General features: G+C 41.5%; 1 pseudogene; it reads right to left on the reverse strand.

The window, feature by feature from the left end:
* Positions 1-10640: 10640 nt before the first annotated feature.
* Positions 10641-12208, reverse strand: LOC116803526 (annotated as a pseudogene).
* Positions 12209-12509: the final 301 nt, after the last annotated feature.

A 12509-nucleotide genomic window follows, 5' to 3' on the forward strand; every position in this document is an offset into this window, starting at 1 on the left:
CAGATAACAACAGCAACTTCTCGTTTGGAGGCTCACAAGAAATATCAAGAGGCAGCCGATGTTTCAATCTCCCATCCTGAGTCAAAGTGGCCTCGGCTCAAGACGGACGATGAAAAGCGAGGGCATTTGCTTTGCACCTGACTCCACCTTCTTGCCCTTCAACCTAACAGACGACTCAAACCGCGTAGAAATCAATAATTTTCTGGACGCTCCGACTGTACCGGCTCGCCCCCTTAGGCATACCACTCCGCAGGAAGTCATGATGCAGCTGAAGGCGCTACACATCAAGAAAACCCCTGGTTACGATAGCATCGACAACCGTGCTGCGAAGTCTCTGCCACGCAAAGGAGTCCTAGCCTTAGTAAAAATTTTTAATGCCATGCTAAGGCTAGGGCACTTTCCAAGGCAATGGAAGCGAGCACGTATCATATGATACCTAAACGACGCCAACGCAGATCGATGCATATCGCCCAATCAGCCTGCTATCAACATTCTCTAAGATTTTTGAGAGAATACTCTTAGCCCGCCTGATGGAACTGCCGCAAGTAGTGAACCATATACCTCCACACCAATTTGGTTTCAGGAAGTCCCACGGCTGCCCTGAACAAATACATCGACTGGTAAACCAGGTGACGCATGGCTTCGAGCACAAACTCTACACGGTCGGCGTCTTTCTAGACGTGAAGCAAGCGTTTGACAAGGTGTGGCATGAGGGCCTTCTATACAAGATGAAAACTCTCCTTCCTGCTCCCTACTATGCCATCCTGAGATCGTTCATCTCTAATCGGACGTTCGACGTTGCAGTGCGTGATGCTCGATCCAGCCTGGAGGAGATTCATGCAGGAGTTCCACAGGGAAGTGTTCTTGGGCCCTTCCTATACACCCTGTACACTGCTGACATGCCATCTCCCGCAAACAACGCCGAAGTCCCCCCGGCTCAGCTGCTCCTGGCCACTTACGCCGATGACACTGCCATGCTGGCGTCTCATCCTTCACTGCAAACTGCCTCCAACGCGGTCCAGGATTGGCTGCACGCAATCGAAAAATGGACTGCCAAATGGAATGTGGCCATTAACTCCTCAAAGTCAGCCTGTGTAACTTTTTCCCTGCGACCGGAACCTGCACAGATCTGACCTTCAATGGAAGCCCTATCACCAATGCTAGATCGCACTGCTACCTAGGAGTTCATCTAGATCGGAGACTGACCTGGGGGGCCCACATCACGTCGGTCAAATCAAAGTCACTGGCGAAGCTAAAAAAGCTCGACTGGCTCTTCCACTCCACAAACTTCAAATGAGCTCTAAGGCTCTTTTAATCAAAGCCATTCTCGCTCCAACGTGGAGTTATGCCATCCAGGTGTGGGGAACTGCCGCCAAATCCCAGCTTAATAGGCTCCGTGTGGTCCAGTCAAGAGCTGCACGTCACGCATCTGGGCTCCCCTGGTACGTGACGAACATAGTCATCGAAAGAGATCTGAAAGTTACCCTTCTTGGGGATCAGATTAATTTCCACAGCAGCCGTTATGCCGACAGGCTTATGGCCCACCCGAACCGACTAGCAACTATCCTAGCTATCCCATCTCTCTCCGAAGACTGAAGAGGGTACACCCCAGCGATCTCCTTACCCGGAGGATACATAACATATTACATTTTCTTTTGTACTTTATAATTAAGATACCACTTGGTCTCATTTATCTTTATCACACATTAGGTTAAGTTCAGAGGAATTACTGAACGATTCCTTTTGAAATCTTAATAAATAGAATTAGTTACTCCAAAAAAAAAAAAAAAAAAACTCGTGCTCGTATTTGTGGATTCCAAGCTATTTGATTTAAGACTGACGGAATTAACATCGTCGGTTGTTCAGGATTTTTCAATCCCAAACTGATATATTGTTTATTAGCGGATAAATCTACGCTGGCGTGCTCAGATTTTCAAAATCCCAAACTGATATATTTGTTTATTAGCGGATAAATCTATCGCTGGCGTGCTCAGGATTCATTGATCCCAAGCTATATAAACTGCCTTCAGCATTTACCGTTTCGGTTTAATAAATCTTTTGCTCATCTAAAATTTTTAATTATATATTCTTTTAATGGAAGAATATTTTTTTCCTCAATTAAACACAAATCGTTTTTATCCTCGTCAAAATATTGAGTTTCTCTTTATTTCCTTACTCCATGATTCCTTTCTCGATATCTAATTTAGCTCCAATCTTTCTTAACAAATTGAATCCAATTAATAGATCAGATTCTAAACCTCATTTCATAGAATAAATGTTGTTCCCCAAATATATTTATCAAATGATAATATTTTATGATTGAATATCCATGACTGTAGATACTCTTTTGTGTATTGATAATTCCTTTTATCTCATAAATACCTTTTTTATATAGCACGCGGGCTCCTGTGTCTATTAATATTTTGAATTGTCTTTTAGTTTTTCTGTCTACCCTTGTTTATGGGGCATTCCTCTGTAAGGTGCTGATCTAAAAAATGGCTCTCGTTGATATTATTTATTCTCATTGTTTTTTGAGCTGCTGGTTGACTGTTCCCGTTGATTCCCGTTTTATCGGGGGGTGTGTTTCGGACTGATTTACATGTCCTGCGCTTGTGTTATGTTTTTGCGCTGGTATTGATTATAATTATTTCTTTGGAAATTATTATTAAAATTGTGTCGGTTATTATTATAATTCCACTGGTTGGTATTATTCCTTGGATGATTATAATTTTTAAACGGACGATTTTGAACCCTTATGGAGCCGTCTAACTTCCATAGGTTCTGGTGGTGGTTGAACTTTGGAATTATTATTAAATTCCAATTGTTATCGCTCCGAAGTTGTGTGCGGTGGTGTTGAACTTTGATTATTATTAAATTCCAATGTTATTCGCTCCGAAGTACCCGTTTTGCGACAATTATTATTTGCCCTATTTGGTGTATTATTAATCTGTCTAGAAGCAAATCTAAGGTTGTTCCTTGATTTTTGTTTTCACTCCTAAATCCATTATACCTATTTGCAAATTGACCTCTAAAGTTGTTAGACTCTAATTCCTGACACTTTGCCAAACGTTTGGCAAGTCTGGTGGGTTAAGAGAGAAGAGTGTTTCTGAGATTGAAACGTTTAATCCAGAAATAAAAATTCTTAGAGCGTTGCTCCTAATTGTTTTATTGTTTCCTTGGTTATAAGGCTGTCCTTTCCATAAGTCATTATAGTTTTATTTATAAGTAACGTCATTTTCTTATTTACTTCGTTGTAGAATTCGGTAATGGTCATGCGTCCCTGTCTTAAGATGCTTAATTCTGATTCGAGTATATGGATTGGTCTTTTATCGTTATAGATAAATCCAATCTAGAAAGAATTGCTTGAAAGTTTAAAACGGTACCATGGTTGGTTAGAGATCGTGTGCTGCTCCCATGATTTTATTACGTAAAATTGTTAAAGCGATAAAATATTGTTCACTTTCAATTTTATATAGACTCATTGCGGTTTCCGCCGCTTCTCTCCAGCCTACATATTGGGTTTATTTCACCTGTGAACTTTGGTAAGGATTTAATTACCTCTAATGTAGTTTCGCATTTTATGGTTCGGTCAATTGTTTGGATCTTATAGTCTTCTACCTCATTTTTGTTAGCGGTTAACTGCTCTTCTAACCCTTCAAGTTTTCTGGTTACTTCACTCAACTGTACATTTATTAATCTGTTTATTAATTCCACTGTCAGATTGCTGGCGCTGGATATCCCGCCCGCAGAAAGAGTTGATACTGAACCTCCGGTTGCCATTGTTAAATTTAAATTATCAAAACTATTTATCAATCTTCCAGATTGTTTCAATTAAATTGATACTGTAATATTTAATTTTAATGTAGTATTCTCTGTGTCTTAATCTTAATTTTTTTGAATTTTATTTAAAGACTTAGTGTTGTTTCTATCTGCTCACGATACTTTCCGTGGGAGTTCTTCCTTCAGCGTAGTTGGTGGAGGTAGGGGTCTTCCTTCAATTGGTTGGTCTTAATAATTTTTTGTTGGAGTCTTCCTTCGATTGGGTCGTCTTGATTATAATTTATTGGGGTCTTCCTTCAATTTTTTATATAGCCTTTTTTTTAAATTTGTTTGAATTTCTTTGGGTTCGTGTTGAGTTCTGAATTTTTATTATTATGTTATGTTTATGTTATGTTTATTATTATTATGATCTTGTAATTTGTATTAAGTATTCAGTCCACCTTTTTATGTTAAATTCTTAATTGGATTATTGCATTTATTGATTTCCAATTAAGTTTTTTCACGATCACTTTCACATTAGTTAGGTGTCGTTGTATTGTTGTGGATGTTTTAATTTTTCCACTAAAAATATGGATTGTTGGCGGCGCGAGTTCCGTTTTATTTTTAACTTATATCGTTAATATTTATTTAGAACTTTTGAATACGCCGCCCCACGTTGGGCGCCAATTAAAATTGTTACTCTTTATTTATTTAAAAAAATAAAATTTATTTTTATATTAACATGGTGATAAATTAATATGGTGATAAACTTTTTCACTTATACTATTACGAGACACTTTATTGGTAGCTTATATTTAGCTTCGAGCTGTTGACGATCTCGTCCCGATTCAGACTCCCGACTCTTTCAGACTGATCTTCAAATTCTAAGTCCTGATCCAATCAACCTCGGCCAGAAGCTTTTCTTTCGGAAAATTACCGAACTTTCGATAAAAGCTTTATGCTGGAAATTTTCCACTGCATTGTGAAATTCAATTATGCTGATCGATGCAGTTTTTGATTGATACGCAATAAGTCGGCCGTGATTTGGTCTCCAAGCGGAAGCTGTGTTTACGTTAAGTTTGGGTTGCTTATGTTAGCGGGTAGCTGATGCTGGCAAGGCAATGACAAAAACAAAGACAAAGGAAATGCCGACGAGATTTGAAATTGAAATTTGTTTATAAACTGTGGAAGGGAGCTATGTTCATGGGTTGGATAACTTGCATGCTTTCGTCGCTCTTCTTCTTCCTGTGCGTCAACTTTGTACATGTACATCGGCACATTTCGACGCGCGCTTAAATTCGCCAATTAGGGCATTTTTAAGTCGCTCATATGTGCTCACCAACTCTGACTGCAGATTTCGTATTTCGAATTTCGTATTCGCGCGCTTCTAGAAATTTCCGACCGACGCCAACAACTTGCGAAATTTCACAACTTTTTATTTACAACTTTACAACTTTCAGCACGGTATTTTAATATTATTTGGTCTATTGCTCATAGTACCCACAGTTGCAGAGAAATAAAAGGTCCGCCCGGTCAGAGATCCGCAGTACGCGGGTAAGGCTAACTAGACCGGGCGCGCCACTTGCCCGGACTCTCCGTCATCGACTGGGATAGTTATTACACGGGCCCCCAGCCTGGCAGATTTTCGGCACGGGTCGAATGACACCTTAGTCCGGCCCGGAGGTGTGGAAATTTTTGAGAGTTACCAGCTGCAGCCCAACTACGATTAGCCAGCACTCTTAGCAGAGACATGACCTAACTAATTTGATTGATAATGATTTTTGAATGATATAATAAAAACCATTTTCTGTAAAAAATAATCGTATTTTGATCAGAATTTTTTGAAATGATAAAAATTCAGAATGTTATGTATAGTTGATGAAAGATCTAATATTTTGTCATTACTAGACTAAAAAATTTTAAAAAAATAATATATAATATAATAAATAAATTGTATTTTATTTAATATAACTGGTCATTTCGCACTGTACTTTTTATTATTTTTCATACGTCATTACTAGACTAAGAAAATTTAAAAAATATAATATATATAATAAATAAATAAATTGTATTTTTATTTAATATAACTGGTCATTTCGCACTGTACTTTTTATTATTTTTCATACGAGTGAACTGGCAACATCGAGCCACGTGAGTACTAGCAATCACAGTAAAATCTTGTAGCGCAAGAACAACGCACTGGATCAGTTTGGTTCCTCGGGATCAAGGCAACGAGAACCTCTGCCGCGTGCCCATCGACTACATTCAGGAAACGTTCAACCAGACACTGCAAGTGATACTGAATCCGGTGTTCGACAGTTCCCTTGGACTAGGTATTCGGCGATGAGGAGAAGTGGTACGTGCATGATCATCAATGTCGGAGCGAGACGTGGATAATATGCACCAAAGTATGAGAGAGAGGACTTCGAAGTGTGTCCAAAGCTCTCGTGAGCAGAAAGCACTGCCTGTGGGCCCAGCGACGTGTGGTCAAGTCCAACGTGAAGATCTTCTGCCCTCGCTGTAACGATACACAGCCTCACCAAAGATACTAGAAAAATAAGATGCGTAACGCCATACGATTTTTTGGCACGCGATTTTTGGACGTGGCTCTAGAGGTGGCTCCAGGCTCTCTCGAGTTTTTGTTCGAGAGAGAAAGAGCGGAGAGCGCTACAGCAAACAGCTCTTTTCTTCGCATACAGTGACAGCAGACGAATGTATGTGTGCACACGTATGCTCATGCATTGTAAATTTTACAAAATATGCCCTTCACCTTAGAAGTTCGTTGACTTTAAATCTATATTATTTTTTATCAATTGGCACCATTTGACAAATTCTTGTTTTGCATTGCCTTAACGTTATTATTATTTAAAAAAATCTTAGAAATTGTAATAGACGAATATATGGCACTATGCAGCCACTTTTTTGGTGAAGGCCAAATTTGCTCTCTTTCCGCTCGCTTACGCTGGGAGCGTAAGAAATCTAAAATAGAATTTGCTTGCTTGTGTGAGTAAAAACAAGAGGAGAGAACGCGTATATTGTGCGTGTTGCGCTAGAAGACGATTTTCGGGCCGAAATCAATTCTGATCGAAGAAACGAATTTACATATTTGGAGTATTTCGTAGCAATATGATGAAATAAAATAATAATTAACTATTATCGAATTATCTACCCTCTACATATTTATATTTATGTTGATAATTAATTATGTGTAATATATATATACTACTTTTATTTGTGCACTTGATTTTGTTTGTTTTTATTTTTTTTTTAAATATTTCATAATCTTTAATGTGTATTTTACAAATATTAAAAAAAGATCAGAAGGTACCTTTAGTTTTCCGAAGTATTAAAATTTAAGTAATAAAAATATATAATAAAATAAAAATTTGAAAAAAGGTTTGTTGCAAAAGTCATATCTGGAGGCACGAAGTGCGGACACAAGCACTCAACAATCATTGCCTTATTAATTTTTCACACGCCGCACGCTGAATACTCTAATGACTATTATTCTACTATAAAGTCATTTTAAAAATTTATTTTGTGATATTATGATTCGGCTATTACTATTTCTAAGCTATATGTAATAATAACAATGTAAGGCAATGCAAAACAAGAATTTTTCACATGGTGCCAATTGATCAATAATAATATAGATTTTGTTTAGCTATTGAGCTTTTTTAATAGCTGTTGCGAATAATAAAAAACCGAAGAAAGTTTGTTTTTATTACGACACTGTTTATTTACGAATTGTTATTCTTTTACGATAGCGATAATTGAATGCGTAAGTTTGGTCTTTTCCGAAACACGAATAATTGGCAAATGGCGGACAAACAGCCGAAATGCAGCGCCCAAGTTTAACGTAGGTAGATACAAAAGGAACAAGGAATGAGCGCCGTACAGCGGTTTGCACTATGGGAATCGCAACTGCTACCACTAACTAATTCGGCTTACAATATTAAAGAATATAATTTGGTCTACTGCACAGTCTTTTCGGCTGCATGACCCAACATCCTCCCCCGTTGGAAGCTTGGCTTCCAACAGAGTCCTCAAGGGGAAGCAGACACAGCTTGTTCACTGCCCGCCTTATTACTCCAGACGCGGTCCTCAATTCTGCAACTCGAGCGACGCCGTCTCTGCTAGGAATCAACTGCATGACTCTCGCCAAAGGCCATCTCATTGGGGGTAGATTCTCGTCCTTAACAAGAACGACGTTGTCCACGGCTACCCCAGGTTTTAAGGTGCGCCACTTGGAGCGCTGTTGGAGCAACGTCAAGTATTCCTCCTTCCATCGCGACCAAATTATTTGCTGAAGAAAGGAGATTATAGTTTAGGCCGTTATATCTGGCTAGTCAAACGACGAAGGCGGATCATCATTGAAAAAATGCGCCTGAGTGAGGACGTCCAGATCGGCAGGGTTCTCTGAAATGGGAACCACAGCGCGGTAGAAATGATGCTTGGCCGTTTTCACCGCTGCGTCCCAAAGTCCACCGAAATGGGGCGACCGTGGAGCGATGAACCGCCAGTCAATCGTCTCCGAAAGGTAAAGTTCTGAACGGAGCCTTGATGCTCGCTGCTGAGAAGTAACCTTCGAACTTCCAGAAGTTCATTTTTGGCGCCGACAAAGTTGGTGGCGTTGTCTGACCAAATTTGCTTCGGCTTCCGTCGGGTGCATATGAACCTCTTGAGTCCGCACAGAAACGCAACTGTCGAGAGATCCTTGATCAGCTCCAGGTGTAGTGCCTTGGTTGCAAAGCATATAAATACGTAGACGTAGGATTTAACCGCGGTCTTGTTTCAAGTATCCGACTTGTAAAAGAAGGGTCCACAGAAGTCTATACCAGTAATCTCAACAGCGTGAGATCCTTCTAAGCGCTCCTTGGGAAGGTCCGCCATTATGTGCTCTATCAGCCGCGGCTTAATCCGAAAACATCTGATGCACCTGTTCACGGTTTTGGTAACCGTCTTCCTCCCCCCAATTGGCCAATATTGGGATCGAGTTGCACCCAGAAGAGCTCGAGGTCCGGCATGAAGATCGCTTTCATGGTAATGCGAAATAATAGTTTTGTCAGGTCAAACAGCTGTTGGCCAATCTCTTTCAGGCCTCCGTAAGATAGGCGGGTCCATGCGCCCAGAGTGACGACTCGCTAGGCTCAGACGGCAGGGATCCTCTGGATAAGATGTCAGACGGATTTAAAGCTGTTGGAACATAACGCCAAGCCGTGACATCTGTCAGCTCCTGAATGGCTGCAACCCTATTTGCCACAAATATGTTTTCCTTGCTGGCTGAAGAAGGAACGCGTGAAGCTATTAAGGCGCTTACCGCAAGGGCGCGCGCAGCCTCCAGACACAACCCAATATTACACATAATTAATTATCAACTAAATATAAATATGTAGAGGGTAGATAATTCGATAATAATTAATTATTATTTTATTTCATCATATTGCTACGAAATACTCCAAATATGTAAATTCGTTTCTTCGATCAGAATTGATTTCGGCCCGAAAATCGTCTTCTGGCGCCAACACGCACACATATACGCGTTCTCTCCTCTTGTTTTTACTCACACAAGCAAGCAAATTCTATTTTTAGATTTCTTACGCTCCCAGCGTAAGCGAGCGGAAAGAGAGCAAATTTGGCCTCACCAAAAAAGTGGCTGCATAGTGCCATAGATTTGTCTATTACAATTTCTAAGATTTATTTAAATAATAATAATAACGTTAAGGCAATGCAAAACAAGAATTTTTCAAATGGTGCCATTGATAAAAAATAATATAGATTTAAAGTCAACGAACTTCTAAGGTGAAGGGCATATTTTGTAAAATTTACATGCATGAGCATACGTGTGCACACGTACAGTCGTCTGCTGTCACTGTATGCGAAGAAAAGAGCTCTTTGCTGTAGCGCTATCCGCTCTTTCTCTCTCGAACAAAAACTCGAGAGAGCCTGGAGCCACCTCTAGAGCCACGTCCAAGACACGCCTGTGTCTTGAACATTTATCTATTTGATAAAGCTGCAATTATTTTGCGCTTGCACTTATATTTAATGTAGAAAAATACGATTTTTTGTGGCGGATGATTTAATCATATTTATACGCTTATTAGTTCCGATTAGGGGTTAAGGATAGTACTTGATGGTTGTTACGTTATAGAAAAGCATTCGCTTTTCTATTTCAGGTACGTTTTAAGAGTTACTAATGCCATTTTAAATTGTTCATGTCGATCACTAAGCCGAGGATAAACTAATTAACTACGTTAACATTATTGTTATATTCAGCACAAGTTTCTGCATCCATGTACATATACATATATGCCCTATTCCACCGAATCGACGATGACGCGTGTGAGACACCCATCGATGGATCGACTCCATTTCATTTAACTACGTACGCTTATAAATGTAGATTTGCCGATTCGCATTTCGGGTAAATGTACACTAACACATATATGGTTTGTATGCGGCAATTGCTCATGCTCTACCATCGCACTCTTATGCGTCGCTTTAATTAAATAAATAATGGTATCGAGAACTGTCGAGCCTATGTACAGGATTCGTGGGGACGTGTTCGTGTAGGCGGTAATACAATATTATAATTTCATATGTAGCAACAAGGATGGTCTAATTGTCGATCTAAAACACAGGAAATAAGTTAAGCGCTGGCATGTGTAAAACTAAATCGAATGGTAATTGAGTTAACTGGATCACGGAGATTAGCGACTGCTGGTTGGCTGGCTGGCTGCTGATGTTTAGTGGTTGCTGAAGTAAAAGTTGTTGTTGCGTATGTTGCCATGGCTCGCCAGCGTTTGTAGCGGATGCAGCTGAGCAGGGCCGCGCGGGCTGCACGCAGTGGATCTGGCCGTAGGCACATCAGGCGCAGATGCGTCTCATCCAGGTTGCGACGACGACAGCGACGGGCGGGACGATGCCAGCGGGGCAAGTCCTGCCGGCGACGCCATCATTTACGATGCTGGAAGACACGTCGCAGTGCCTTGCGCCAGAAAAAGCGATGCGATTTGTTCTTGGTGGGTGTCTGCGGGTCCTCTATTTGAGCAAGTGCCACACCCAAGTCCTCAACCAAGTCCAAATCGTTTCCGGGAGCGATGCGACGACGTGTAGGTGTAGCTGGCGATGTGCGGGCCGTGTTTGTCGAAATGGTTGCGTGGGGTAGTGGAGTGGGTGTTGCTGAGGCTGTGGTTACAAAGGGTGCAACCAAATAAGGTCGGGCCTTCAGTGCCGCAATTGCTGCAGCCGATGTGGAAGCAATTGATGAGATGATAGCCAAAGTTGCCACCGATGCCGAAGATTCTATATAGCCCCTGCCAACTTCTCCGTCTGCTGTTACTGCCGGTGATCCACCTTTTAGTGCTGTTGCTCTTGTTCCTTTTCCTGTTCCGGTTCCTGCTAGAGCTCCCCTCCATCTACTGTTGCTGGCTGTGTTGCACGCAGCTAACAAGCAGGTTGCATCGTAACTTATCTAAGCCACGGATGCTGCAGACACTCCGCTGCGGTGGCACGCTTGTTCGGATCGAGCTCGAGCATGGGCTTAAGGAAGCGAATGACGCCGCATCCTTTTGCGACCACTCGTACTTCTCCAGAAGAACGTCCATTAGGCCCAGGGCTTAAGGCCCGAGATATTTCGTAGCTCGCAGGAACGGGTAAACGACTTCGCCGCATAGGTGCCGTTTAACAAAATGTTCCGCGGTATTGGACCCAGCAGCTCGATGATGTGGGCCAAATGGTCCTCGTTGCGGGTGTACGATTCGCCGGAGTGTGGCTCAAAAAGATAGTCACCGGTGGCCAGTTCGAATACCATGCATGCAGTGCTCCAGATATCCGCCGAGGTGTTATAGCCCGCACCGATAATAACTTCTAGTGACCGATATTGGCGGCGTTTGAATGGTCTTGGTCAAGTGATGATCAACCCAACAAGCGTTTCCCAGATCGGCGATCTTTACGTTGACTTTGCATTCCTCTAACGCCGGATCCTGTTTAGCCGTGTCCTTTGCTTGCGGCGGCGGAGAAGGTGTTGGCAGCGTTGGATTCGAATGCGGTCCATTCGTAGCCGAAGATGTATTCTCCACGGAGCGTGAGCGCACATGAGGCTCGTCCACGCACAGGAGGACATTCTCGGGCTTTATGTCCGTGTGGATGATCTGGCAACACGTGTGAAGATAGTCAAGACGGAGTCGATGACGGAGAGTCCGGGCAAGTGGCGTCCGCCCGGTCTAGTTAGCCTTACCCGGGTACTGCGGACCTTTTATTTCTCTGCAACTAGTGGTACTATGAGCAATAGACCAAATAATATTAAAATACCGTGCTGAAAGTTGTAAAGTTGTAAATAAAAAGTTGTGAAATTTCGCAAGTTTGTTGGCGTCGGTCGGAAATTTCTAGAAGCGCGCGAATACGAAATTCGAAATACGAAATCTGCAGTCAGAGTTGGTGAGCACATATGAGCGACTTAAAAATGCCCTAATTGGCGAATTTAAGCGCGCGTCGAAATGTGCCGATGTACATGTACAAAGTTGACGCACAGGAAGAAGAAGAGCGACGAAAGCATGCACGAATACATGCTAACAATGAAAAAAATTGCAGCGCTTGGACAAGTCGATGTTGAGTCTATTATCGCTTATATAGTTGACGGACTGGATATTAAAAGCGAGTTCAAATTTGCATTGTACGGCAGAAAATCAACTGTTGGAAAAATATGAGTTGTACGAGAGCAAGTGTGTTATCGAAAAACCGCAAAAGCA

This window comes from Drosophila sechellia, unplaced genomic scaffold (genome assembly GCF_004382195.2).
Source record: "Drosophila sechellia strain sech25 unplaced genomic scaffold, ASM438219v1 Y_50, whole genome shotgun sequence".
Lineage (NCBI taxonomy): Eukaryota > Metazoa > Arthropoda > Insecta > Diptera > Drosophilidae > Drosophila > Drosophila sechellia.